General features: G+C 40.8%; 1 protein-coding gene and 1 non-coding gene across 2 annotated transcripts in view; both read right to left on the minus strand.

The window, feature by feature from the left end:
* The window catches only part of MYO1E (myosin IE), a 240,056-nt gene that overhangs the window by 192,931 nt on the left and 28,123 nt on the right, over positions 1-19,002 (minus strand). The gene's annotated exons all lie outside the window — the stretch shown is intronic.
* On the minus strand, positions 16,071-16,175 carry LOC123574751 (U6 spliceosomal RNA). The gene has a single exon (XR_006699953.1). It is a non-coding gene; the product is annotated as a U6 spliceosomal RNA (small nuclear RNA).

The following is a 19,002-nucleotide window of genomic DNA, read 5'->3' on the forward strand; positions in this document are numbered from 1 at the left end:
CATAAAGAAAAATACAGATAGTCTCAACTACAAGTACATTTCCCATTTACAAAACTTCAAGTAATAGTTGGATTTGTTTTTACTTTTAGCATTCTAAGGCTTTTTAGAAAACAAAACAAAACAAAACAAAAAAACCCTTTTGACTGAAGAACTATCTTCCCTTCAGTAGGGTTTAACGATTTAAATAAATTCTATTTTCCTTTTTTTTTATTTTGAGACAGAATCTCGTTCTATCGCCAGGCTAGAGTGCAGTGGCACGATCTTGGCTCACTGCAACCTCCACCTCCTGGGTTCAAGTGATTCTCTTGCCTCAGCCCTTCTGAGTAGCTGGGACTACCGGCACCCGTCACCACACCCAGCTAATTGTATTTTTAGTAGAGACAGGGTTTCACCATGTTGGCCAGGATGGTCTCGATCTCTTGAACTTGTGATCCACCACCTCGGCCACCCAAAGTGCTGGGATTACAGGTGTGAGCCACCGTGACTGGCCAATTTTCCTTTTTAGTTAGGGGATAAAAGATCTCCAAATGACATAACCAGGGATTTTGTGGAAGTGATCACAGCTTGCCTGAAGGCCTTAAATTCCTGCACAGTGAGTCCCAGTCAGTAGGCTGTGACATCAGCTGACTAGCACCTATCTGCACCACAGGTTGAGATTATTTATATATTTCAACTCCAGGTTTTATGAAGTTTGATAGTGCAATCCAATAACACATCTTTTAAACAAACACTAAAATGTATACATATCCAATCATTTTGTTAGCTTTTTTCCATAAAGGAATAACATTATTTTAAAAAATTAATTTAGCATTTCAACTTTTAAAAATTAAATTAGTTAAGATTAAACCATTATTTCCTCCATCCACTGGCCCAGGCTGGGCTTGGTGAGTATAGGAGCAGGTATCTATTTCCACGGCATCTGTAGTGCCCGGTGTCAGTCCACGCAAGTCCTTGAACTCTAAATATCTGTTCTCCAGTGTCTGACCTGTCAAATGCGGGACATGGATTGACTCCCATAGCCCCTTCCAGCTCTGACCCCCATGGCCTATAACCAGGGCTGTCCATTGAATCAGCATATGGAGGCATCAAGAATCTTCCCAAAGCACAAAAAGCAACAACTACAACATTTAAAGTAATGGGAATAGGAAGAGGGAAGTCACCCCATATTCTTCATGATCCTGAATTCTTTAAACACCAAAACTCTCATCAAACTCAAAGGTTCGGTTCCTCTTCTATTTGAGTACATTTGTATTATCAGATGCTTAAAGGAAAAAGAAAATAGAAAAAAAAAAAACCCAAAACAGTTACGTATTTCCCTGAAGACACAAATAGTTCACCCTTCTCTGGAAAAGTGCATAGAATTGGGTGGGACACGTGCGGTGGCTCATGCCCGTAATCCCAGCACTTTGGGAGGCTGAGGCAGGCAGATGATGACCTCAGGAGATCGAGACCATCCTGGCCAACATGGTGAAACCCCATCTGTACTAAAATACAAAAAACTTAGCCAGGCATGGTGGCGCATGCCTGTAATCCCAGTTACTCAGGAGGCTGAGGCAGGAGAATCGCTTGAACCCGAGAGGGGGAGGCTGCAGTGAGCCGAGACTGCACCACTGAACTCCAGCCTGGTGACAGAGCAAGACTCCCTCTCAAAAAAAAAAAAAAAAAAAAAAAAAAGAATTATTTGGGTGGTCAGCCTGAACCCATTTTTCAATTTAAAATCACAAGATGTTTTTCAATGTCATATCATAAATTATTATTTTGAGCCTAAATGTCTCCTAACCAACAGATTTACATTTTCATGATTTTACCATTCCGTTTTTGTCTATGAACCTTGCTTTTGTGTTAAAATATGTATTGCTACTTGTATAATTTATAGCTATGCTTTAATTAAAGATGATGTATTCCTACATAAATTCTTCCCTTTGTCAATAGGGTAAAAAGGACACTGGAAAAAAAACTCGAAAGCAACCTGTTCAGAGTCTACCTCTTATGGGCTGAGTGGCCAAAACCTGCCCCCCACTCTACTGTATGTAAAAAGGTTTTATAAAACAGCAAGTCAGGGAACCACTCAGGGAACAGCGGGGAGAATGTAGGACAATCCTGAGCACCAGGCTTCAGGCAATCAGGCACCTGCACCCTAGGAACTGGAACCTAGGTGGGGCTTTTCGGGTGGGGTCGCAGTAGGGAAAAAGAACTGAAGAGGTAATGACACCATCTCCCTTTATGGGGAAGGCATTTTCCCACTTGACTCTTCCACCGAGGGCACACCTCCATGCAGGAGTGTCCCGTGTAATCCTCCGCCTTGTGTGGACCCAAGACTTTGTGTCTATTCCCATGGGCCCACCAGTGCAGCCGTGGTCCACCGCTGGGCACTGCTAGCTTTGATGCCTGCTTAGATCTCCATATACCTGCTTTTTAACAGCCACTTTGTAACATTTTTCATTTTTCGAGATGGGGTCTCATTCTATTGCTCAGGCTGGAGTGCAGTGCCAGCCTCGACCTCCCAGGCTCAAGCAATCCTCTCACTTCAGCCTCCTGAGTAGCTGGGACCACAAGCACGCACCACCACATCTGGCTATTTTTATTTATTTATTTATTTTATAGACATGGGGTCTCCCTATGTTTCCCAGGCTTGTCTCAAACTCCTGGCCTTAAGCAATTCTCCTTCCTCTGCCTTCAAAGTATTAGGATTGCAGGTATGAGTCACCATGCTCAGCCATTTATTTACTTTTTAAACGTCATTGTTAAGTGGACAGTGCAGGAGGGTCTAGTGTGATGGCAGAGAGACCAGTCAGGAATATCCTACAGCATCCTGAGCGAGAATCACCTCTCCAGCTCCCTGAATTAGGAGGGCAGCTATACAGTGGGGTAAAGCTGTAAGATTCTATGTATTCTTATAAGCAGAAATAACAAGATGTACTGACAACTTTTATGTGCAGAGGCTGAGAGAAGGAGTGAAGTTAAGGAAAGGCCAGGGTGGACTACCATTTCCAGACATGTCTTGGGCAAGGCTGAGACTTCTCATCAGTGGGCAAAGGAATGTTTGCCACATTGACACCCTCTCCATCCCCAGCACTTCGGAAGCTGTGTTAGAAGAGGAGATGGTGGGCCCAGCAGCCTGGGCAGGAGTATGGGGGCTTACCCTGCTGAAAGGAGAACGCGGAGGAAAACACAAAGCTCCATGGGGGGTTCCCCCTCTCAAAGGCGATGGGGCTGGGTGGCAGAGGTGTCAGCAGAGGGTGAGAGAAAGTTCACCCTGGAAGATTAACTGGGCAGCAAAAGGGCTTGCAAAATGTGGTCTTTGCTCAAACCAAAGGTAGAATGTGGGAGTGGAGCAGTGCATTTTCTCGCACTGGGGAAGTGGCCTGCTTAGTCCCATCTACCTCCCAGAGTGTAGACTGGAAGAGAGATTCTGTAGGAGGAAAGAGAACTTGATCCATTGTCAGGCTCAAACCGTCAAGACTACTGAAAGCTCTGAAAAGGAACACACCTTCGTTGGGGTGGAAAATTGACCAGATAATGAATTTTGTGGCCCCTCTCCCAATACCAAGCATGAGAGGGGCCAGAAAGTTCATTTTTACAACCTCTATGAAACCCCAGTTGTGTCGTTGGTATCTTTTCATTTCATGAGACATAAATGAGTATGACTATACTTAGTATTTTATGATGACAAGTTATGGAAACTTTAAGGACATACACAACTCTAGCTGTGCAGAGATGACCCTCATCAGAATACAGATGTTTTGTTCAACCTGCTACACATGGCTGTTCTGTGGGGAGGGGACATCACCAGCCTCCACATATTGGGCAATCTGCAGAAGACTCTGGTGTGGAGCATGCAAGGTCTGTAGAGTTAAGCACTTAGGGCATGTGAAAAATCTAAGACATTGATAAGGGAGTAGGTCCCAGGGCTATTTCTATCCATACGTTTGAGAAAACTAAGGGCAGGGGTGTGTTACCCTCTTAGACTCTGTGGGAAGGTATTATCATCGCAATTTACAGATGAGGAAACTAGTTCAGAGAGGTTAAGTAACTTTGCCCATAGGTAATCAGGACAGGGTTAGAATTTGAACCCAGCATCCTATCAATGACACCATCAGAGCTGCTTCACAAAGATGACTGTTGTCAACAGAAAGTAAGGAGAAGGACTCAAAATGGGTAGTGTAAGTAATAATAAGTATGAAAATATTAATCATGACAACAGTAATAATTAACATTGACTGAGTACTTACTGTTAATTTAACAAATATGTGTTGAGCTCCTCACTATATGCCAGACACTGCTGGAGGCACTGGGAAGACAGCTCCTCCATAGAACTTACAATCTAGTGGAGAGACTCATGCCAAGTCCCATGAATTATTCCTCTTAATCCTCAAGCAACAATTTGACGTAGATACTGTTCTAACCTACATTCAGTGTGAGAATCAGAGAGGTTAAAGGACTTACCTAACGTGCCATAGCTAGAAAGTGGTGTCGAGCTGGGACCAGAGGTCCTGAGAATCTTATGATCAATCCAGTTCATTAGATACCCAATAGCAATCCTAAATGTGCATTGTTGGGAGGAAAATGGACCAAGGACTCAGAATGTAAACATTTGGGGTAGCCCCAAACCAAAAGAAATTTGACATCCACTCAAAAGAGCTGCAGGAATACTTTCAAGAACATTCTAGGACCTCTGAAAATCACAGGGCGGTGGGAAGCCCACCCAAACGTTCCCACAATCTAGTGTGCCTTCCAAGTTCATGGTCTCATATGACTCCATAGGAAAACTGCCAGCCGTCAAACACTGGACAGGCCAACTTCCTGCATAACCACCACTTTTTGATTCTCTCTTAAGGTCTTTAAAAGAGCAAACCACAGCCATTCTCACTTCCCAGAACCCTTTGCTGATTACAGCGTGAGATCAAATCCCCATGGACAGGGCGGACTGGTATTTCAAACATGAAACACTGGAATGCAGATTAATAATTTACCAATGACTGTAAACAAATATTGTTCATGGAGGGAAAAAACTTCTCACTTTTAAATGGGAACTCAGTCAGATTATCTCAGTACTTTAAGAAGCAAACTGCAAAATACCTTCTTAGAATTCAATATTTATTAAGGCTGGTGGTTTGTTTTTTAAGAATTAATCATTCCCAGCTTCAATATTCTGCTTCAGCATAAAGTTCACTTTATTCTGCATGTGGATTTCTGTATTCTCTGCCCAGATAAATTAATACATATTCCAGAGTCTGGGGCCACGGTCAATGAAAAACCACAGCAAATTCCTAAGCAGTAATAGATATTCCACATGGCTTGAAATGGCTGAAGGAGAATTTTTTTTAAGGTTAAGAATCAAAGTGCTGTAATTGAAGATCTTAAAATCAAGCAGCAAGGGATTCTCAAGGTACCTAATGTTGACTACAAGGATCATTTAAGGTAAACTTCCCTCTCCTCATCCTTCCTTGCTCACCTCTAATCCAGTTTCCGGCCTTAAGAGTGGAACACAGTTGACATTAGGTCAGTAATGTTAACTTAAATTGGCAATGCAAGGTAAAAAGTAGCAGATGAAGTAGGTAGAACTCAATTACTTGAAGAAAGTAAATATCCCCAAATATTCCCAAGGTCTATTGTCAGGTTTTTGCCTAATTCAATCTATAGGTACACAGTACAGGGAGGTACTGAAAATTATAATAATAGTCTTTCGTAGGCAAATTCCTAAGCAAACTGCTTTAAAAACCTATCCTTGATTCAACTTGAGGGTATTTGCAATAGCACCCTCCATTCCATTTAATATTGTAAGTGCACCTGTCCCATCTTTATGAAAATCATGTAGAACAGGATTCAGCAAACTACAGCCTGTAAGCCAAATCTGGCTCAATGATTATTTTTTATTTTTATTGATTTGTGCTGGTTTTTTGAGACCGACTCTTGCTCCGTCACCTAGGCTGGAGCCTAGGTGACATACAATCGTGGCTCACTGCAGCCTTGACCTCCTAACCTCAGACGATCCTCCTGCCTCAGTCCCCACAGGTAGCTGGGACCCCAGGCATGCACCATCATGCCCAGCTAACTTTTTAAAAATCTGTGGAAATGGAGTCTCCCTATGTTGCCCACGCTAGTCTCGAACTCCTGGGCTCAAGCAATCCTCCTGTGTCATCCTCCCACAGTGCTGAGATCACAGGCGTGAGCCACCACGCCCGCCTGATTGTTTCTGTAAATCAAGTTTCATTAGAAGACAGCCACGTGATTTCATGCTACAATGGCAGAGGTGAGTAGCTGTTGACAGAGACTGTATGGTCTACAAAGCCTAAAATATTTACTATTTGGCCTTTTACAGAAGTTTGCTGACCTGATGTAGGACCGATGAGGCAAACCTTGAAAGATGTGACAGCGGCCTTGCTCAGTCCACAGGTGTACTCACTGTATTATGGAAGCACTACGTGGCAGGCCTTTTAAATCACAAGCACCTTCCTTTTCAAACCCCCATCTACAACTGGGGAGACGTATCTTTGAACTAAGGGAAGAGCACTGATACGAGAAATCAGACGTCGGCAACATGTCAGAAAAGAAACAACTAAGAACCAAGAAACTGCCCCATATTTCAGATGAGATGGGAGAGGTGGAACAATATATGCAAATGGCAAGAAAAAGAAGAGATACACTCGCCCCTCCCAGAGATTGCAATCAACTTGATTATCAACACCAGCCCCAAATTGTTTCTTATTACAAAAGTATGCAGACACATCGCTCTGCCACTCCGAAAATACTGAGATGGAAACAAATGAATCCCAAATATTCAACAACTTATATTCCTTCCACTATCTAAATTTCATTAGGTTAACAGCTCCGTAGCACACCTTTAAAAAGGATAAATAACTCTGTTAAAGTAACACCTGCCAGTCATTTTCACCTTGATGAAAATTATTAATATTTCAATCAGATTTTCTTTTCTGTTTATATGTAGCTAGTTCTGGCTCTACAATTCTATAATTTCACGGTTTGATTTCACTGCATGCAGCTCTCTTTTATTATTGCAGGGCAAGGGGGATATTCAAAAGAGATGAAAGGAAATAAAGACTAATTTTAAAGCAAGGATAAAGTGAAACTAATTCAAGTGGAATGAAGCCCAAGGGCTCTCTTCTTTAGCCTGAAATCTAGGTTCTAGATAAAAATTGGCGTGCGTATAAATCAAATTAAAAAGCAAAAGTATCCTACGATTTTGCAGTAACTTAGCCTTTCCTTCCTTTGCCATTTTGTGTCCTAAAACAACTCTGTGTGTAGAAATATATACTGTAGACATTATTTCCATTTTGCAGAAGAGGAACTCTGTTGTCTGAGAGGTTGCTCAAAGTCACGGGTAAGGGAGAATTCAAAGTCTTCTAACTGCTGCTACTTCTTTTGTGAGACAAGTGTGTGATACGATTTACCATGTCCAAGAACGCTGCCGATTTAATGGGAAAGAATCCTGGACTTTTGTACAGCAACACATTTACCTTCTCAAAATTAAAAAGTAAACCCATTATTTACAAATTACAACTTGCAATTAGATGGGAAGAAGTAAGCATACTGATCCAGGATTTCCATTATGTGGTCGACACTAGGGAGGTCACGTCCATTCACATTAAAATACACAGATTACTAACCTGACAGCAGCAGCAGTCCACAGACAGGTGTTTCTAGACGTAGTGTCCCCTGTGCTATAAATCCACAAGCAGGATTGTCATTGATCCGTCTGATGCTACAGCCACATAAATCAACTTTCCCCATCACTTAGGTCAGGCCTTTATGCTACTACTGAACACAAGAGAGTCCAGGAATTGATTTTGCTGGTGTTCTTTTTTTTTGTTTGTTTAATTTTTTAGAGACGAGGTCTCACTATGCTGCCCAGGCTGGTCTCAAAGTCCTGAGACCAAAGCTCAAGTGATCCTCCCACCTCGGTCTCTCAAAGTGTTGGGATTACAGGCACGAGCCACCACGACCAGCCCTGGGATTCTACTGGATGCAGCCAATTTCACTGTCAAGATTGACTCCATGCTGTTATTCAATCAGGTGTTTCCTATTGTGTAGACAAACCTAATAGCTCTCCATCTTAAAAAGGAGTGAGGAATTGAGCTGGACAGAGGTATGCATTCCAAATTTTTCTTTCCTTTTCATAAAGACTTCATCATCTTATTTATCTGGATTGGCCATACACAGTCATCTCACTAGCTGACAGCTGCTTAGCAAACACAACCGAAGGACAATCCACTAAGAAATGTCACATTTCTTTTAAACTCTGAAATCCTATATCGCAATTCCACATCTTGCTTTTCAAATTTCTGTTTTAACTACCCAGCTTCATCACTATCTACTTTCTTTCTTTTTTGGAGACAGGGCCTCGCTCTGTTACCCAGGCTGGAGCGCAGTGGTGCAATCTTGGCTTGCTGCAGCCTTGAACTCCCAGGCTCAAGTATCCTCCGCCACAGCCCCCTCTGGAGTAGCTGGGATTACAGGTACACCACCGCACCGGGGTAATTTTTGTATTTTTTGTAGAGATGGGGTTTTGCCATGTTGGCCAGGCTAATCTCAAACTTCTGGGCTCAAGCGATCCTCCCATCTCGACCTCCCAAAGTGCTGGGATTATAGGTGAGAGCAAGGTATCTACTTTTGAATATAGTCCATCTACTCACCAACCTTCCACACCCACTGTGAAATTTCTACTACCACCCACAACCCTACCACACAACACTGGACCTATTTCCCATTGGTGAGTGGGTATCCTTCCTCTGAGCAAACGGACTTCCCACTTCTTTCTAGATCCATGCTCTTCCTGCCTTGTGTGCAGCCTCTAGTTTTTCTTGCTTTTTTCTCTCTTTATTCCTATGCTTATAATTGAAAGCTAAACCACAAGAGTGAGTTCAGTAAATACTTTTTGAGCTTCCACTATGCATCTAAGTAAACATTTCAGAACCAGCATATATTCTCATAGGAAAGAGCTACTTCTTCCTCTGAAACCCCCTGGAAATATGCCCAGGTAATAGGGAAGCACATGAAAGGTAAGTGACTTCCTGACTGAAAAGACCAACTGCACTCAGTTTTGTGGCAGTGGATATAAAAGAAATATGAAAAACCTCTTGTCAGTGGGGCACAATGACTCACACCCGTAAATGCTTTGGGATACCAAAGTGGAAGGATCGCTTGACATCAGCCTAGGCAACACAGTGACACTCCATCTGTACAAAAAATTTAAAAATTAGCCTGGCATGGTGGCACATGCCTGTAGTTCCAGCTACTCAGGAAGCTGAAGTAGGAGGGTCACCTGAGCCCAGGAGGTTGCGGCCGCAGTGAACCATGATTGCATCACTGCACTCCAGCCTGGGCAACCAAATGAGACCCTGTCTCAAAATAAATAAATAAGTAAAAATAACTAAAAGTATAATTGGAATGTTTATAACACAAAGAAATGATAAAGGCTTAAGGTGATGGATACCCCATTTATCCTGATGTCATTATTACGCATTGTAGGACTGTATCAAAATATTGCATGTACCCCATAAATACATACACCTACTTTGTACCTGTAAGTTTTTCTTAAAAAAACAAAAATATGACCATTTTAGATGACTCCTGACATAAACAGAAAAATGCTACCAAATGTCCACCTTTTCCATTATGGTAACAGCATATTTCCCCCACTGGGGACAAAGTGGCAGAAACTGCTATAGGACCAAAGTAGAATCAGATGGTATCAATAAAACTGCCAACTTCATCCAAATATTCTCCACAGCTTATGAAGTCTCTGAAAGACAATTATACAGAGATCACTCAGCAAGGGCTTTCTTTTGTAGCCCTTTCCAGTCACAATGTCGGGTCTTTGGGTTCAGCCTGGCAGAGTCAAAAACAGAAGGAAATCTGACAGAAATTTACCAACTCTTCCACATTGACTACAAGAATGATTTACTTATGAGACTGGCATACATGTCTCCCTCATTCTGCTCTGTCCACTTGTATGTCTCATGTACAGGTCAGAAACCTCACAGGGAACTGCCAAGCAGACAAAGGAAGCTTCTTTGCAAAAAAAAACACATCCACCAACTCCGCCTTGCTAAGAATATCCCTGAGGAAGTTCTAACACATTTATTAGTGTAAAGATTTAACACAAAGATTGTCTCAAAGAGAACATTCACATCACAACGGGTCAAGCCATGAAAGAGAAAAACAAGGGCATTCTTGCGGCACCTAAGCCTACTCAGAATAATCTTTATTCATTACTTGCATAGCTCATGGCTTTATGTTTTTATTATTAAAGTGCAATTTTGATGGTAAAATTTAAGAAGAATAAAGAACAAGATTTGGCACCACTTGGTGGATATATGTACTATCCTTGGTATGTAGTAAAAGGTGGACCAGCATCAAAGAGTGTGAAAATGACTCCAGACTACTCTCAGACACTTCAGCTGGCAAGCACAGGCTGCTACAGTAAGAGATGTAATCTGCCAAATACCACAGAATGCAAGATTTTAGGGATTTTGAAAGAAGCAAGAGATGATTCAGTGGCCACATCAGGAGAGCGTGTTTTTTGCATCAGTAAATCTGTGCCGAATATGAATAATAATAAAAAACCCACTTGGTTCTACCTCAAGGGCTGCTTTTCACCACTGTCCCACACATAAGCCAGGGCTGGAAAAGTAGAAGAGACCTGGCCAGGCTTGCTCTCAGATCTCTTTGAAGTCCCCCACCTGTTTTCCTAGCTACTTGGAGGCCACGATGGACTTACATTTAAACTATATTAGACCTCATGCCCCAGAGACAGGCCTCTGCTAAGCAGCCTGAGCATTTATTTACCAATTAACTTAGGCCGGCATTTTGGGAGGTGGTGGGAGAGACACGGATGCATTCAAATGACTACCCTTGAGATGTCAGGAAAGAACCTGTATCATCTGAAGCCATGTGTGGTCCTGATTCAAGCAGAGGAAGGAGTGTCACGGGCCGTAAGCAGTGCTGTCTGCACTTGTTTTGATGGCTTTCCAATGAGAACCCGGCTGTCTGCCGTGGGCTCTCTCTGGTCACACAAAAAAACAAGTCCTGCAGTAACTAAAGTGTGCTACCCACTCTCCCACTATTCCCAAAATATTAACACAAAAGCAAAAAAAAAAAAAAAAATCTTGAAAATTTTTCTGGGATTTAAAAAAACTAGGCTGGGTGCAGTAGCTCAGGCCTGTAATCCCAGCATTTTGGGAGGCTGAGGCGGGCAGATCACTCGAGGCTAGGAGTTTGAGACCAGCCTGGACAACATGACAAAACGTCATGTCTAAAAAAAATACAAAAATTAGCTGGGTGCGATGGCGTGCTCCTGTAGTCCTAGCTACTCAGAGGCTGAGGCAGGAGAATTGCTTGAGCCCAGGAGATGGAGGTTGCAGTGAGCCGAGATCATGCTACTGCACTCCAGCCTGGGTGATGAGAGTGAAACCCTGTCTCAAGATTCAAAGGGACATAAATACATAAGGTAAATAAGGTTTATTTATGTCCCTTTGAATCTAGCAGTCAGACTTTCATAAGTATCTTTTATTTTTAAAATTATGTGTTTTTAATAGTACTTGAATTTTGGACATGTGTCGGACCATCTGAGAATTCTCTGATACCTCCAGTGATTCACACGGTATACCCCCAGTTTTTTTTGTTTGTTTTAACTATACTTCTAAGTTCTGGGATACATCTGCAGAACGTGCAGGTTTGTTACATAGGTATACACGTGCTATGGTGGTTTGCTGCACCCATTAACCTGTCATCTACCTTAGGTATCTCTCCTAACGCTACCCCTCCCCTAGCCCCCCAACCTCCCAACAGGCCCTGGTGTGTGATGTTCCCCTCCCTGTGTCCATGTGTTCTCACTGTTCAGCTCCCACTTATGAGTGAGAACATGTGGTGTTTGGTTTTCTGTTCCTATGTTAGTTTGCTGAGAATGATGGTTTCCAGCTTCATCCATGTCCCTGCAAAGGACATGAACTCATCCTTTTTTATAGCTGCATAGTATTCCATGGTGTATATGTACCACATTTTCTTTATCCAGTCTATCACTGATGGGCATTTGGGTTGAGAACACCTAGTTTTAAAACAAATCTATGCTTATAAAATACCTCCTTGCAGTTATTGAATTGTACAGTTATTGAACTGTTTATCTTTTATAAAGCACTTCCATTTATTTCATTCGATTCTTATTGAGGTGTTTCATTATTATGAATATTTCCATTTTACAGATGTAAAAATGGAGGGAACTGATCTAAGATGACAAGAGCCAGGACTCAAACCAGGGCTCCACACTCTAAATTTCTACTGAATAATTTTTAAGTTTCCTAAGTTTACTACAGGTATGAAAACAAAACATATAAAGGCAATTATGATGAAACCTGCTCTGCTCAGGAAAGGAGCTGTGTTATGCATATCTATAACTGCTGAGCTTGACTGTGATTTTTCTAAACATGAACATTCATCACATATAATTCGTATAATATAAAGCACATGGGTTTATTCTGTTCTACAATTTCGCATTTGGCAGAAAATAGAGCTTTAGCCTATATTATGAAACGTAAAAGAACATTCAAACTACTATAGTCAAAAATATTTTGCTCGGCTGGGCACAGTGGCTCACGCCTGTAATCCCAACACTTTGGGAGACCAAGGCGGGCAAATCACTTGAGGTCAAGAGTTTGAGACCAGCCTGGCCAACATGGAGAAATCCCGGCTCTACTAAAAGTACAAAAAATTAGCCAGGCATGGCAGTTTGCGGCTGTAATCTCAGCTACTCGGGAGGCTGAGGCAGGAGAATCGCTTGAACCCGGGAGGTGGAGGTTGCAGTGAGCTGAGATCACGCCACTGCACTCCAGCCTGGGCAACACAGTGAGACTCCATCTCAAAAAAGAAAAAAAATCTTGCTCACAGAGTTCTTACAGGACAAAGTAAAATCAAAGCTTAGATATATCTTTACTCAACAAGGCAAATCACTTAAACATACTCCATACATTTCCCCGTCCATGATGTGGCTAATATGGTTAAATGAAGCTCCTTTTTTGCCTCCTACTCAACTGAGAAATGTCAGTTAAGAGTGTAAACTAATCAAACAAAATCGTTCTAAAGGAAGTAAGCTCTGTGGTCTTTGCAGAGTCAGGTACTAAGTATAACTAAAGTGGCCCTATATTGACAATTGCATTGTGAGGCAAAGCAAGTAGAAGTGTTCAAGTCTAAAAAAAAAAAAAACCAAAAATGAATAGATTGCTTAGGAATTTGGTAGCTGTCTTTACTTACAACTGGATTTCTATTTTCATTAATATAATTTTTTATAATAGCTATATAAACTAGATCAGTATTGACTTCTTTCTTCTTTTTTTAATTTATTTTTATTTTTTTGCTTGAAAGAGGAGCTGAAATGGCTTCCTCAGCACATAGTACGTTCCTGACTCCCAGATCTCTGCCGAGCAAACTTTCTGAGTTTTTCAACCTTGGTCAATGAGAGGACTGTGTTTATCATAAATCCATGAAGGGATATTATCTGCTGAACTGTCAGAGAAAAATGTTTCTTCTCTGGTTTTAGAACATCCCCTCTTAAGCTTGCTCCACACAACACTCAGCCAGCCCTGCCTGCTAGATGTCCTCAGTGCTGAGCCAGGACTGTCTCTATGGGCTCTCACAAGTGTTGGGGCTGGTGACCACCCAGCCTGCTAAGCTGGGAAAAACAGTAGGGGAGTTTCAACCCCTGCTAACCTGTAACCACTTCCCACAGGCAGGAGGAGCAAGGTCCTTGAAAACCCATTTGCGTCAAAATTTAGAATGCTATGCGGCAAACAGTGCAAGAGAACCAAAGACAGGGGTGAAACTACCTACAAAGGTCTATCAACATCTAAAAATAGACATTTAAACAATAAAGAGTGCACCCTATAAATAAAATATCAGGCTGGGCGCTGTGGCTTGTGCCTATAATCCCAGCATTTTTGGAGGCCGATGCAGGTGGATCACCTGAGGCCAGGAGTTCAAGACCAGCCTGGCCAACATGGCAAGACCCCGTCTCTATTAAAAATACAAAAATTAGCCAGGCGTGGTGGCACATGCCTATAATCCCTGCTACTTGGGAGGCTGAGCCAGAAGAATCGCTTGAACCTGGGAGACAGAGGTTGCAGTGAGTCGAGATCATGCCACTGCATTCCAGCCTGGGTGACAGAGCAAGACTCTGTCTCAAAAAAAAAAAGAAGAAGAAAAAAAAAAAAAGATTAAAAAAAAAAGATTAAAAAAAAAGAAAGAAAATGTCGATGACACATTTTATTCATTTTGAAGTGGCAAGAATGGGTACTAAACTCTTCCATTTTATCAACCCTCAATAGACAGAAAGCTTTCAGGGCCTTCCTCTCCGCTGGTTCTAATGGATGGTGTGGAATGATACATAGTGCTTGGATACAGATTTTATGCGTAATAAGATGCTTTCCTGTTTCTGGTTTTCTAACCAAATATTTGACTGACCTTCTGGTTTCCAAAGGCAGACAGAAACGTAAGATAACTTGGTTATTGGAGGTACAAAACCTTTGACCTAACTGACTCCATACTGTAGAATTGGTATTTCTCAAGGTCACTCCCTCGATATTCAGAGTAGTCCAGCCTCCTGTTGACAGCCTTCATCCAGAACACTGCCCCTCCCAAGAGACACAAAAGGGCAGCTCTGGGCATGTGAGGCTCCCATCCCAGACATTCTTCACGTTGATTCATCTATTTTTCTCTCCTAATAGGGTTGTTCAGTCACCCACTTTCCTTTTCGTTCCTATAGTCAACTTCCAATTAAAAGGTCTCCCTACTAAGAATTTTAAAAATTCAGTCCGTGTATGGTGGCTCCAGCCTGTAATCCCAGGATTTTGGCGGCCAAGGCCTGAGGACTGCTATGAGCCCAGGAGTTGAAGACCAGCCTAGGAAATATAGCAAGATACCTTCTCTACGAAATATATATAATGACAGAGTCTTGCTATGTCACCCAGGTTGGAGTGCAGTGGCACAGTCCCAGCTTACTGCAACTTCTGCCTTCCAGGTTCAAGCGATTCTCCTGTCTCAGCCTCCCTAGTAGCTGGGATTACAGGTGTCCACTACCACACCCAGCTAATTTTTTTGTTGTTGTATTTTTAGTAGAGACAGAGTTTTGCCATGTTGGCCAGGCTGGTCTCGAACTCCTGACCTCAGGTGATCTGCCTGTCTCAGCCTCCCAAAGTGCTGGGATTACAGGCATGAGCCACTGCACCTGACCTCTACAAAATATTTTTAAAACTGGCTGGGCATGGTGGTGTGCAACCTGTAATCCTAACTACTCGAGAAGCATGAGGATTGCTTGAACCCAAGAGATTGAGGCTGCAGTGAGCCATGATCATGCCACTGAACTCCAGCCAGGATGACAAGCAACACCTTGTCTCAAAAAAATAGTAATTTTTTAAACCCAGCCTGATATTTAAATTAAATAAGGCAAACTTTTCACATAAAACTTGTTTTTCTTGATGTTCTATTTCCGTGATGTGCTGTGTTCTTGTTTTACTTTCTCTAGACAGTCTAATTTCTATGGAATATTGGAAGGAGGAGGAAAATTGTCAGGAAAAAGTAATGCTTGAGTTGGTTTTCTATGATGTCACTCACTGTGTTTTTACCATGTGTAGTGTCGAATAACAGTAGCATCAAATGACATGTTTACAATTGCCTTTGCAAATAACTGCCGTTTCTAATTCCTCCTCACTATTTTTTATTTCTAATTTGCTTGGACATTTAATGTCAAAATTAAAACTAACTTTATAATATTTGGTTTTTATTCTGGAAAAAATCAGGAAGGATTTAAGAAAAATCTTCAAATAATATAAAATTCATTTTAATTTTTAATTTTGGTGTGTATATAACTAGGTGTATATGGATATTCTGATACAGGCATGCAATATGTAATAATCACATGATCAAAAATGGGGTATCCACACCCTCAAGGATTTATCCTTTGTGTTTCAAACAATCCAATAATACTCTTTTATAAATGCACAAATTATTATTGATTATAGTCACTCTGTGATGCTAAGAAATACGAGATATTTTTTTCAATAAAATTTAAAATACACTTCATGAATTTGCATGCCATCCTTGTGCAGGAGCCATGCTAATCTTCCTCTGTGTCGTTCCAATTTTAGTACATGTGCTGCCATGAGCATGCAAATGCTAGGTCTTATTCATTCTTTCTAACTATTATTTCTAACTATTTCTTTGTGCCCATTAACCATAACCCCTGTCTTCTCAATCCCCCTTCCAGCCTCTGGTAACCATTATTCTATTCCCTATCTCCATGAGTTCAATTGTTTTAATTTTTAGCTCCCACAAATAAGTAAGAAAATATGAAATTTATCTTTCTGTGCCTGGCGTATTTCACTTAACATAATGACCTCCAGTTCCATTCATGTTCTTGCAGATGACAAATGACAGGGTTTCATTCCTTTTTATGGTTGATTAGTACTCTGTTGTGTATCAACAGATGATTTCAGTCATCAGTTGATGGACACTTAGGTTGATTCCAAATATTTGCTATTGTGAAAAGTGCTAGTATAAACATGGGAATACAGATATCTCTTCCATATGCTTATTTCCTTTCTTTTAGGTTTACACCTACTAATGGAATTGCTGGATCATAAGGTAGCTAGCTCTATTTTTAGTTTTTTGAGGAACCTCCCTTCTGTTCTTCACAATGGCTGTACTGATTTATATTTCCACCAACAGTGTATGAGAGTTCCCTTTTCCCCTTTTCTTCACATCCTTGCCGGCATTCATTATTGCCTGTCTTTTGGATAAAAGCCATTTTTACTTGGGTGAGATGATACCTCATTGTAGTTTTTATTGGCATGTCTCCGATTGTCAGTGGTGTTGAGCACCTTTTCATACACCTGTTTGCCATTTGTATGTCTTCTTTTGAGAAATGTCTATTGAGATTTTTTGCCCATTTTAAAATCAGATCATTAGATTTTTTTCCTATAGAGTTATTTGAGCTCTTACTATATTCTGGTTATTAAACCCCTGTGAGCTGGAAAATTTGCAAATATTTTCTCCCATTTTGTGGGCTGTCTCTTCATTTTGTTGATTTTTTCTTTTGCTGTGTGGAAACTTTTTAACTTGATGTGATCCCATTTGTCCAAAAAATCTTTGCCTAGACCAATGTCCTGGAGTCTTCCCAATGTTTTTTTTTAGTAGTTTCATAGTTTGAAGTCTTACATTTAAGGCATTAAGCCATTTTGATTTGATTTGGTGAAGTGTGTTGCTTGTAGGCAATACATCCTTCAGTCTTGCTTCTTATCCATTCAGCTATTCTATGTTTTCTGATTGGAGAGTTTAGTCTATTTACATTCAATGTTATTACTGATAAATGAGGCCTTACTCCTGCCATTTTGTTATTTGTTTTCTGGTTGTTTTGGGGTCTTCTTTTCCTTCTGTCCTTCTTTCCTATCTTCCTTTAAGGTGATTTTCTCAGGTGGCACATTTTAATTTCTTCCTTTTAATTTCTGTGTACCTGCTGTATGTTTTTAGATTTGAGGTTACCATGAGGCTTGCAAATAACATCTTATAACCCATTATTTTAAACTGATCACAACTTAACACTGACTGCATAAAAAGCAAAAAGAAAACTAAAAAAAACTCTATAATTTTGTCTCCCCACTTTTTAACTTTTTGTTGTTTCTATTTGTCTTATTGTACTCTCTATGCCGTGAAAACTTATTATTTTTGATGGATTCATCCTTTCATCTTTCTATTTAAGATATGAATAGTTTACACACTAAAATTATACTGTTATAATATTCTGTGTTTTCCTGTGTACTATTACCAGTGAGTTTTGTACCTTCAGATGATTTCTCATTGCTTGTTAACATCCTTTTCTCTCAGATTGAATAACTCCCTTTAGCAATTCTGGTAGGACAGGCCTGGGGTTGATAAATCCCTCAGCTTTTGTTTGTCTGGGAAGGTCTTTATTTTTCCTTCATGTTTGAAGGATATTTTTGCCAGACATACCATTCTAGAGTAAGCGTTGTTGTTGTTGTTGTTGTTGTTGTTGTTGTTTTAATCCTTCAGCACCTTATGCCATTCTCTCTTGGCCTGTAAGGTTTCCACTGAAAAGTCTGCTGCCAGACATGTTGGAGCTCCATCATGTGTTATTTATTTTCTGTTGCTGCTTTTAGGATCCTTTCTTTATCCTTGACCTTTGGGGAGTTTTGTTATTACACACCTTGAGGTAATTTCCTTTTAGTTAAATCTGGTTGGTGTTCTATAACCTTCTCATACTTCAATTTTGATATCTTTTGTTTGGGAAGTTCTCTTATTATCCCTTTGAATAAACTTTCCACTACTATCACTATCTCTCTCTCTCTCTCTCTCTCTCTCTCTCTCTGTACCTCCTTTAAGGCCAATAACTCTTGGATTTGCCCTTCTGAAGCTATTTTCTAGATCTTGTAGGTGGGCTTCATACTTTTTAATTCTTTTTTCTTTTGTCTCCTCTGACTGTGTATTTTCAAATAGCCTGTCTTTCAAGCTCACTAATGCTTTCTTCTGCTTGATCAGTTCTGCTACTAAGAGACTCTGACGCATTCTTCAGTATGTCAATTGCATTCAGCAGCTCGAGAATTTCTGCCTGATACTCTTAACTTATTTCAATTTCTTTGTTAAATTTATCTGATAAGATTCTGAGTTCCTCCTCTGTGTTACCTTGAATTTGAGTTTCCTCAAAACAGCTATTTTGAGCTCTCTTTCTGAAAGGTCCCATATCTCTGTCTCTCTGGGACTGACCCCTGGTCAATTTATTTCATTTGGTAAGGCCATGTTTTCCCAGACGGTTTTGATGCTTGTGGATATTCACGGGTATGTAGACATTGAAGAGTTAAGAATTTATTGTAGGCTTCACAATCTGGAGTTGTTTGTACCCATCCCTTCTTTGGAAGGTTTTCCAGGTATCCAAAGGGAATTGGTTGTTATGATCTAAGTTTTGGACACCACAGCCATATC

The sequence above is a fragment of the Macaca fascicularis genome, chromosome 7 (assembly GCF_037993035.2).
Source record: "Macaca fascicularis isolate 582-1 chromosome 7, T2T-MFA8v1.1".
NCBI lineage: Eukaryota > Metazoa > Chordata > Mammalia > Primates > Cercopithecidae > Macaca > Macaca fascicularis.